The sequence below is a fragment of the Pogona vitticeps genome, chromosome 1 (genome assembly GCF_051106095.1).
Source record: "Pogona vitticeps strain Pit_001003342236 chromosome 1, PviZW2.1, whole genome shotgun sequence".
Classification (NCBI taxonomy): domain Eukaryota; kingdom Metazoa; phylum Chordata; class Lepidosauria; order Squamata; family Agamidae; genus Pogona; species Pogona vitticeps.
The window spans coordinates 32,690,215-32,699,523 of NC_135783.1; the positions used below are offsets into that span (position 1 = coordinate 32,690,215).

Sequence of the window (9,309 nt, forward strand, 5' to 3'; positions counted from 1 at the left end):
AGAGAACAAGCTGCTCATCACAACACTCTTTTCCAACAACACAAGAGTCAATTCTACACATGGACATCACTATGTTCTCTGCAGCCAAAGAGGGAGAAGCTCTATACAGTCAGTAAAAACAAGACCTGGAGCTGATTGTGGCTCTAATCATCAGTTTCCTGTAGCAAAATTCAAGCTTAAACTAAAGAGAGTAGGAAAAACCACTGGGCTAGTCAGGGTATAATCTAAACCAAATCCCTTATGAATACACAGTGGAAGTGAAGAACAGAGTGCCTGAAGAACTATGGATGGAGACTCGTACAGGAGGCAGCAACAAAAACCATCCCAAAGAAAAGGAAATGCAAGAAAACAAAGTGGCTGTCCAACGACGCCTTACAAATAGGAGAGAAGGGAAGGGAAACAAAATGCAAAGGAGATAGGGAAAGTTACAAAAAATTAATTGCTGACTTTAAAAGAATAGCAAGGACAAAGCCTTTTTAAATGAACAGTGCAAAGATATGTAGGAAAATAATAGAAAGGGAAAAATTAGAGATCTGTTCAAGAAAATTGGAGATATTAAAGGAACATTTTGTGCAAAGATGGACATGATAAAGGACAAAAATGGGAGCGACCTCACAGAAGCAGAAGATATCAAGAAGAAGTGGCAAGAATACACTTTGTGAATACATACAGAGAGGAATGATACCAGAAGGATCTGGACGTCCCGGACAGCCCAGATAGTGTGGTTGCTGACCTTGAGCCAGATATTCTGGAGAGTGAAGTCAAGTGGGCCTTAGAAAGCCTGGCTAATAACAAGGCCAGTGGAGGTGATCGCATTCCAGTTGAACTATTTAAAATCTCAAAATATGATGCTGTTAAGGTGCTACACTCAATATGCCAGGAAGTTTGGAAAACTCAGCAGTGGCCAGAGGATTGGAAAAGTTCAGTTTACATCCCAATCCCAAAGAAGGGGAGCGCCAAAGAATGCTCCAACTACCATACAATTGCACTCATTTCACACGCTAGCATGGTTATACTCAAAATCGTACAAGGTAGGCTTCAGCAGCATGTGGACCGAGAATTCCCAGAAGTACAAGTTGGATTTTGAAGGGGTAGAGGAACTAGAGACCAAATTGCTAACATGCTCTGGGTTGTGGAAAAAGCCAGAGAATTCCAGAAAAACATCTACTTCTGCTTCATTGACAAAGGCTTTGACTGTGTGGACCACAGCAAACTATGGCAAGGTCTTAAAGAAATGGGGGTGCCTGACCACCTTATCTATCTCCTGAGAAATCTATGTGTGGGACAGGAAGCAACAGTTAGAACTAGATATGGAACAACTGATTGGTTCAAAACTGGGAAAGGAGTACAATAAGGCTATATATTTTCTCCCTAATTTAACTTATATGCAGAATACATCATACGAAAGGCTGGACTGGAGGAATCCCAAGCCGGAATTAAGACTGCCGGTAGAAATATCAACAACCTACAATATGCAGATGATACAACTCTGATGGCAGGAAGTGAGGAGGAATTAAAGAACCTCTTAATGAGGGTGAAAGAGGAGAGCACACGAGTAGACATTGTCTAGAGGGGCAGGGTAGAAATCGAATAAATAAATAAAATAAATAAAAGCACAAAATATGGTCTGAAGCTCAACATTTAAAAAACTAAGATCATGGTCACTGGCCCCATCACCTCCTGGCAAATAGAAGGGCAAAATATGGAGGCAGTGACAGATTTTATTTTCTTAAGCTCCATGATCACTGCAGATTGGTGACAGCAGCCACAAAATTAAAAGACACCTGTTTCTTGGGAGGAAAGCGATGACAAACCGCAACAGCATCTTAAAAAGCAGAGATGTCACCTTGCCAACAAACGTCCGGCTAGTCAAAGCTATAGTTTTTCAGTAGCGATGTATGGAAGTGGGAGCTGAACCATAAAGAAGGCTGACTACTGAAGAATTGATGCTTTTGAATTGTGGTGCTGGAGGAGACTCTTGAGTCCCCTGGACTGCAAGGAGAACAAACCTATCCATTCTGAAAGAAATCAACCCTGAGTGCTCATTGGAAGGACAGATCCTGAAGCTGAGGCTCCAATACTTTGGCCATCTCATGAGAAGAGAAGACTCCTTGGAAAAAGACCCTGATGTTAGGAGAGTGTGAAGGCAAGAGGAGAAGGGGACAATAGAGGATGAGATGGATGGACAGTGTCATTGAAGCTAACATGCTCTGAAAATTAATATAAGAGCAAAAATTAATATAAGACCCTGTCTTATTTTGGGGAAAACACAGTATATTGCATTCACTATTACCCACGATTTTCAGTATGGGGGCTTGGAACCAATGCTCAGCACATATGGGGGTCCTCAATTCTGAGTCTAAGAGAGAATGCAATTATTTTACTACATTAAATACAATCAGTACTTGCATGTGAAACTACACTTCCCAAAATTCTCTTTTCCATACAATTTTATAAATAAAGGAGTTCTCTCTTCCTTTTCATATGCCTACTCTATATAAAATGCAAGCAGTACAGTACTAATACAATGCCATGGAATTAATTATATCACTGTCCAGCTCCAGTTTGGTATTCATTGATTTGGCGCACACATAGAATACAGAAAGACCCATGCGGTTGATGCATTCATGTTCAAACCACAGACACATGATTTCAGGTCACAGAAAAACAGCTCCCACGTTACTGTGGGTGAAATGAGACAAAGATGATTCACAACTACAAACAGGATTTTGAAAGTAGCAGGAGACACATGGGCCCAACAAAGATCAAACTCTTCTGGGGCAATTGAAAGTTTTTAACCCCTCCCCTCCCACCCTGTTTCTCCATATCTGGCCTCCCACAAATTGTGTACCCCAGTGGGAATGCTTCATCCATGGAATGGATACAATAACTGTTTTTGTTTTTGTTTTTAAATGACTTTTCCAAACTCTGCTAATGGAAACTTTTTTTTTTTTTGGTAAATATAAGTCTGGGGGTCCTGGGTTGAGGTGAAGGCACATTAGAGTACTACAGGTTCATTTCCATCTCAATCTGTTTTTAGGTCATCAGTTGTGTTTCACTGCTGAGTGGGGATTCACACCTGGGTTGTCTCAGTCTTCATCTGGCTCTTCAGCTACTGCATCTCACATGGTTTCAATAGTATTTGCCCACACTGTGCACAGATACACAGAAGATATCCTGCTACAGACAGAAAGAAATATTGCCTCATGTGAGGGTGTCCTCATTGTCAGTCTCCTTAAGGTCCAGTTGTCTCTCCATTTTCATGTCAGAAATATTAATTTAAATGTAGCACATTACAGTATGTTTTATGGTCTGAGAGGGTGTTCAAGTAATTTTAGAACCATAGAATCATCGTAGGGCTGGAAGGGACCTTGGAAGTCTTCTAATCCAACCCCCTGCACAAGGCAGGAGACCTCATACCATCCAAGACCTCATACCATCCCAGACAGATAGCTGTTCAGTTAGAATGCATTTCATATGATCACCTGCATTTTGTCTTAATTTGTAAGCACTAAGAAACATTAGCAAAGCTTGCAAAATTCAACTGGAAATCCACTACAAAAGAGTTAATGTTTTCAATACTCAACAGTTCTCAGATAATTTTTTTTTAAAGGAGACGGGGTATTGAGTTGGTGGTATATTTCTATTTGTGTGTTTTCCCCCCCAGTGTTTATGTAAGCAGTCTCATGAACATTTCTGTTGCAATGAAAATATTTTTCCTTATTATTATTTTTTAAAAAACCTTGATAGGTAACCAAGCAACAAGATGTATAGAAGACTGTTTTTTAACACCTCAAAGCTATGGTAAACCAAGTAGACCAAACTTCTTCACACATGCAAAACTCAAGATTTAATTTTCTGCAAGATTAACCACAATAATTACAAAGTTTCTGTAATTCATCCCTAAAAAGCTCATAACTATAGAATCCATAAGAATTGATCCTTTATCATTTTCCTTCCTGTATAGTGTGCATGTATCCATATCATGTGTAATATGGTTCACCAGTTCAATGCAGGCAATGTCTAATTTTTCAGCCACTAAAAATAAGCCTCCTATTGGAAACTTAGTCAGTAACCCAGTGAATAGGAAAGCTGCAGTAACAGACCACAGAAGACAAAGATACAAGCCCATTGTAACTACCACAACTGAATATCTGTTCATCCATATGCATAAGATTCCCAAATCATAGCATCCTACTTCATGAAATGTCGAGGCAAAAGCATGAGATCCAGGGGCAGACCCTTTAGCAAAAGATACAAAATGATGTGTGAGAGACAAGGTTATACAGAGAGTGTATAATGAATGTAACAGCCAACTTGTCAAACCAGAACCAGCAGATCTACAGCATGCAAGATACAGTAATGAAAAAAAGACAAGAATGCCTCTGAGCCTATCTACACGACAGGTCCTAAAACCATGAGGATGAATTTCCCAAATCTAGATTGAGATTTCAGAGCCAAAGCCTGAGACTAAATTAATTCATTTATTCCTTCGTTTTCATTTTTATGTCACCTTTTCCCAGTTAAGGTGACTCAAGATGGCTCAAAAATTATTTAAAAAACTAAAAACCTAAGCAGTTATCTCATAAAATATTTAAATGCCATCTTAAAATAATAAGTTTAAAAGAGTTTTAAAAATACCTTCAAAACACACATGAAAACAGCAACAATGTGCCACATTCAAAAACCTTAAATTGAGGGAGGACATTCCACAACCTGGGAGCAGCTACTGAGAAGGCCCTTTTCTTGTGTCCTCACCAAATGTAGGGACAAGAGAAAGGTCACATCTTCCGCTGAGGTCTAGACCATGTTCATTCAAATCCATTGCCAGTTTTCTGCCATCAGCATTGTAGCCTTCATCCCAGTCATTCCATCACTGCCAGCTCCCTAGTAAATCATCTTAATGATCCCCCTGCCTCTGCAGAGGCTCTGAGTTCCAGGTCTAAGCCCACTAAGTAGTGATCTGCTATAAAAGAATTACAGAGAGTGTCTCCACACTAAAATCACCCCGTCCTGCCCAGCACAGAAAACCAGATTCAAATATGCCCTACTACATGACTGGACCAAATACTACTTGGAACAGACTCGGGGTCGTCATTGAGAGCATGGAGTAGGAATACCATGTGTGCATGTTGAGCACCTGCAGCAGAACAAGCTGAGGGCAATCCAATAACACCCTTAAATCCAGCTGAGGCAGGAAGATTGTTGTGAAGCGGGCAGGCAGTACACCAACAGAATTTCTCCCTATTCTGTTGTGGAGATCTGGTAGGGCATTTGGTGAGACAGGGCATTTGGTGAGGAGGATACAGTAGTATTTTGATAGACTACTACAGCTGTCCCCCTGCCCCAGGTCCCACCCGCTGCTGCACAACTAATCTATCTGGATGAAGAAGAGAGAGTCTGACTGTCCCCTAGTTTCATTCAACTATGTCTCAAGAATGGACTGCAAACCCTGCATCTTAGAGCCAAATCTGAAACCTGGCAAGCCAACTATGCATTTTCTTAAACTTAGTCACACAGACAATAGCTTGGCATTGGTTGGCATTGTTTATTATTATTAATATCAGGCAGTAGTAATTGATAAATAATGATGATGATGATGATGATGTAGTAGTAGTAGTAGTAGTAAATAAGAAATGCACCGGCCATTTTTAAAGGGTTCTCAAGCTGGCTTCCAATATTTCTGTCTCTGTATGATTGATGATGAGTTTATGCAACTAAATTGCTTCCTGAAAGCATATTTACAAAGCAATCATTTGTATTCCCATCAGTGACACATAGCAGCAGATTCAAAATCATTTGGAAATCCCAAATCATTCAACAGTCTGCAGCTACAACTAGAGTTGTACAGAGTTGGTTCACAAATCTTTGTGCAGATGTCATTAAGACCCTTTATGAATTCATATTGTACAACAGGCAAGCTCCAAACTTGGCCTACTTAGAGTAGACCAGCTGAAGACAATAGTACTTACATGAATCATGACCAACTTAAGTTAAATTGATTTCTGTAGTTTAAGCAACCAAGTCTGAATTCAACTCATTTTTTTAAAATACCAAATCATGTCAATTATTTTTGTTTGCTACAATTCCCAGAACACAGCAACCAGTATGTAGTCAGAAAGGAAAGGAAAGGGAAAAACACTTTCCACATCTCTGACCATAGTTGTAACCACATGTAATGTGCAGTATTAAGACTATGCTGGCTTTGAGATGCTTGAGGTTTTAGTCCAAAAAATAAGTTTTTCATGTTATAGACAAAGCAAAAACTATGGAAAACAGCAGGCTATCTCAAAGTTGCCAAGAAACTTTTCATAGCTATTTTCCTGGAAATTGTCTACAATTAGAACTGTTATCAAAAGATGAAACATTTGTTATTGGCAATCTTAACTGATTCAAGCAACTCAGCTAAGCCAGGGTGAGAAGAATAAGTGAGCCACCAGTCATGTGCTACCAAGTAAAATGATAATACTATGCAACAAGTAGTTTTCTATATCTTATGTCTAAGTTTGATTCCTCATTCCTTTGAGTCACAGATAGATGTTTCTTTCATGAAAAATCTAAAGCCAAGAAAAAAAGCATAGAATGAAGCAGTGAAACCTTTAAACAGATTTTCAATAGCTTTTTGCTGAACTAAAAAGTAACCCTTGGTTAATCAACTAATTTTCAGTTTAGTTCTTTTCAATATAAAAATGCACACGCTTCTCCTTCAATGTCATATTTATATTTTCTAAGATATCTCCCTATCCTCAGGGCTTGGCCCTGAAATGGAAGAAATGGGATGCTACTGATCTGACAATATTAGTTATTGGTGATACAAGCTAAACATCAACAACTTAACATTCATCCTTGGTGGTATGTTTAATGGTTCTATTTAACAGAGCACAACCTGTACAATCAAGTTTACTTTGCAAACACAAAACTGGTATAATACCATCTGTGTTTTTTTATTTCAGTGGAGCTCAACTACTGTATGTTAAAATATGTTGGAGACAACAACCTGATCCAAAACTTTCTAGAGCAGTTATTTTAATTTAATTAAAAGATCCACTGATTATTTTGTAACGACATAATCTTTCCTTGTTCACAAATAAGTGTATGGAAGTTAACCACTATAGCAAAATGAGATGATAATGTAGAGACTTCAGGAATGATCATAATGAAGTCATTGCTATGTTCGCTTCAAAAAAAACCCCAACCCCCCAAAAAAATCCCAAACTATAATCCATTTGCTAACGCTGGGCAACAGTGTTAGTTATTATTGCACCTTGTAAGTGACACTCAGAAGAGAGTAAAGAAGATTGGAAAAATTTGGAATACAATATGTCAATGTCTCACATGATCCACATATGCCTATTATCAGATTGCAACTGACATCACAGTTTAACAGTTCTCCAGAGGACAAACACTTCGAAGAAAGAAATGTTATGTGGGGGATAGTGAATGAGAAATGAGAATTATAACATTAAAATTTACTGTTTTACAATTGATATCAAATTTGCACCTTTCTAAATATGCAAAATTAACAATAATAAATACATACTTAATATGTCCCTACCACCATAATCATGTATCATAATCATAACCACACTCCATGTGTCTGTGAAAGCAGATTGCAATGCACTAAACGTCACATTGAAATAAATGTGTCAGTCTTCAAGATGCCACAGTAAATATTTCTGGTTTTATTTTTGTTTTTGTTATTCATGTTTAATACTGTAGTCATCTGTCCTTATATAGAGAGCAGCAATGTACTCAAATTTAGAAGTAGATATACAAATGTACAAATAATCATCAATCAAAATGAAGACTACAGACAAGAAATCAGAAGCAGACTGAAACTACGAAGGGCAACAATGAAGGAATTAGAAAAGATCATTAAGTGAAAATATGTCTCATATGAGATCAAGAACAAGATCATCTACACTTCTAGATTCCTGATCGCTATGTACAGGTGTGAAAGCTGACAAGATAAAAAATGATTTGTTTGAAATATGGTGCTGGTGAAAAGCTTTGTATATATCCCTGACTTCCAGAAAAATGAACAAGAGGGTCCTAGTGCAAATCAAGCCCAAACTATATTTGGAGTCAAAAGTATGAGGCTATGATACTTTAGCTACATCATAAGAAAGCAAAATTTGCTGGAAAAAGCAATAATGCTAGGAAAGGTTGAAGGCAGCAGGAAAAGAAGACCAAGTACAAGATGAATTGATTCCATAAAGGTAGCCACAGGATTGAATTTACGAGAGGTGAGCAGGGCTGTTGAAAAAAGGATATTCTGGAGATTGTTCGCGCATAAGGCTGCCACAAGTAGGAAGGCAACTTGATGGCAGATAAACAACAAATGCAAATACATACAACAACAGTGGCTGAAATCCTGTTGCATAATTATGCAAATAATGCAACTTTTGGAAACAAATAACCATAAGCAAAGGAATGTCCCTAGTCATTATCTCTAGCATACTGAGTCACAAAATTTGGCATGCAACAGATAAAATATATAGGGATTTTTATAATTTACAACATTTCATTTCTAAAAGTTTCTAAAATCCTGCACAATAGGATTCCAGCCAATAACTACTAGAAGATAAGACCAAGGGTGCCTGTCATATGGGAACAGTGGCCATATTCTAAGAAAATAATAAGCCACAAACTCACACAAGAAATGGTTAATACTATTGCCCGTGTGAAAACTCAACGTTTACTCAAAATAAAGTTGTACCATGTCAAATAAGGCTTATTTTTCAGTAAGCATGCCTGGAAGTGCAGCATGAATTATGCAAGTTAAGGAAATGTTCATACACTCCTTTAGTTTAAATAACTTATTCTATGACATCTCTCTCATTTACTGTTTCAGCTAGACAAAAGAGGAAAAAAGAAGACACTGAAACATCATTTACTGACCACTGCAAATCTTAGTCACCAACCAATCGGGTTTTGAGATTTCTTCATACATTTTCAAGAATATATCTTTGACTCTATACTGTCTAGAAACTTGTCTTTCAAAATAAAACACTCTATTATTACATTATGCTAGAGAATCTGTATGCAGTCACTGGGGGGAGAAACAAGGATATTAGACTGAATAAGACCATTGGTCTCACCCAGTATTGCCATTCTTATGTTAAAAGGACACTTAATATGCTATTAAAATTAGAAGCATTTGCAGGGAAATATTTTTTTTCTCCTTCTGTGGATCCTAGTAGAAATGCACCATTTAAACTAAGTCTGAAGAGGGAAAAATGACTCTTCCTTTATTAGTGAACACATACTGATATTGTGTCACATGACCCTTACTATAATTTCTATTAA

At 37.8% G+C, this 9,309-nt stretch overlaps 1 protein-coding gene and 1 long non-coding RNA gene across 8 annotated transcripts in view; one reads left to right on the forward strand and one right to left on the reverse strand.

Annotated features, from left to right (window-relative positions):
* LOC144585786 (uncharacterized) overlaps positions 1 to 9,010 on the forward strand; it is a 30,843-nt gene extending 21,833 nt beyond the window's left edge. The window contains exons 1-2 of the long non-coding RNA XR_013540340.1: positions 1 to 7,951; positions 8,855 to 9,010. The exon at positions 1 to 7,951 is cut by the window's left edge and continues 21,833 nt beyond it. This is a non-coding gene — a long non-coding RNA (uncharacterized LOC144585786). The remainder of the gene's footprint in view (positions 7,952 to 8,854) is intronic.
* Positions 1 to 9,309, reverse strand: part of ESRRG (estrogen related receptor gamma) — a 611,234-nt gene that overhangs the window by 540,458 nt on the left and 61,467 nt on the right. The gene's annotated exons all lie outside the window — the stretch shown is intronic.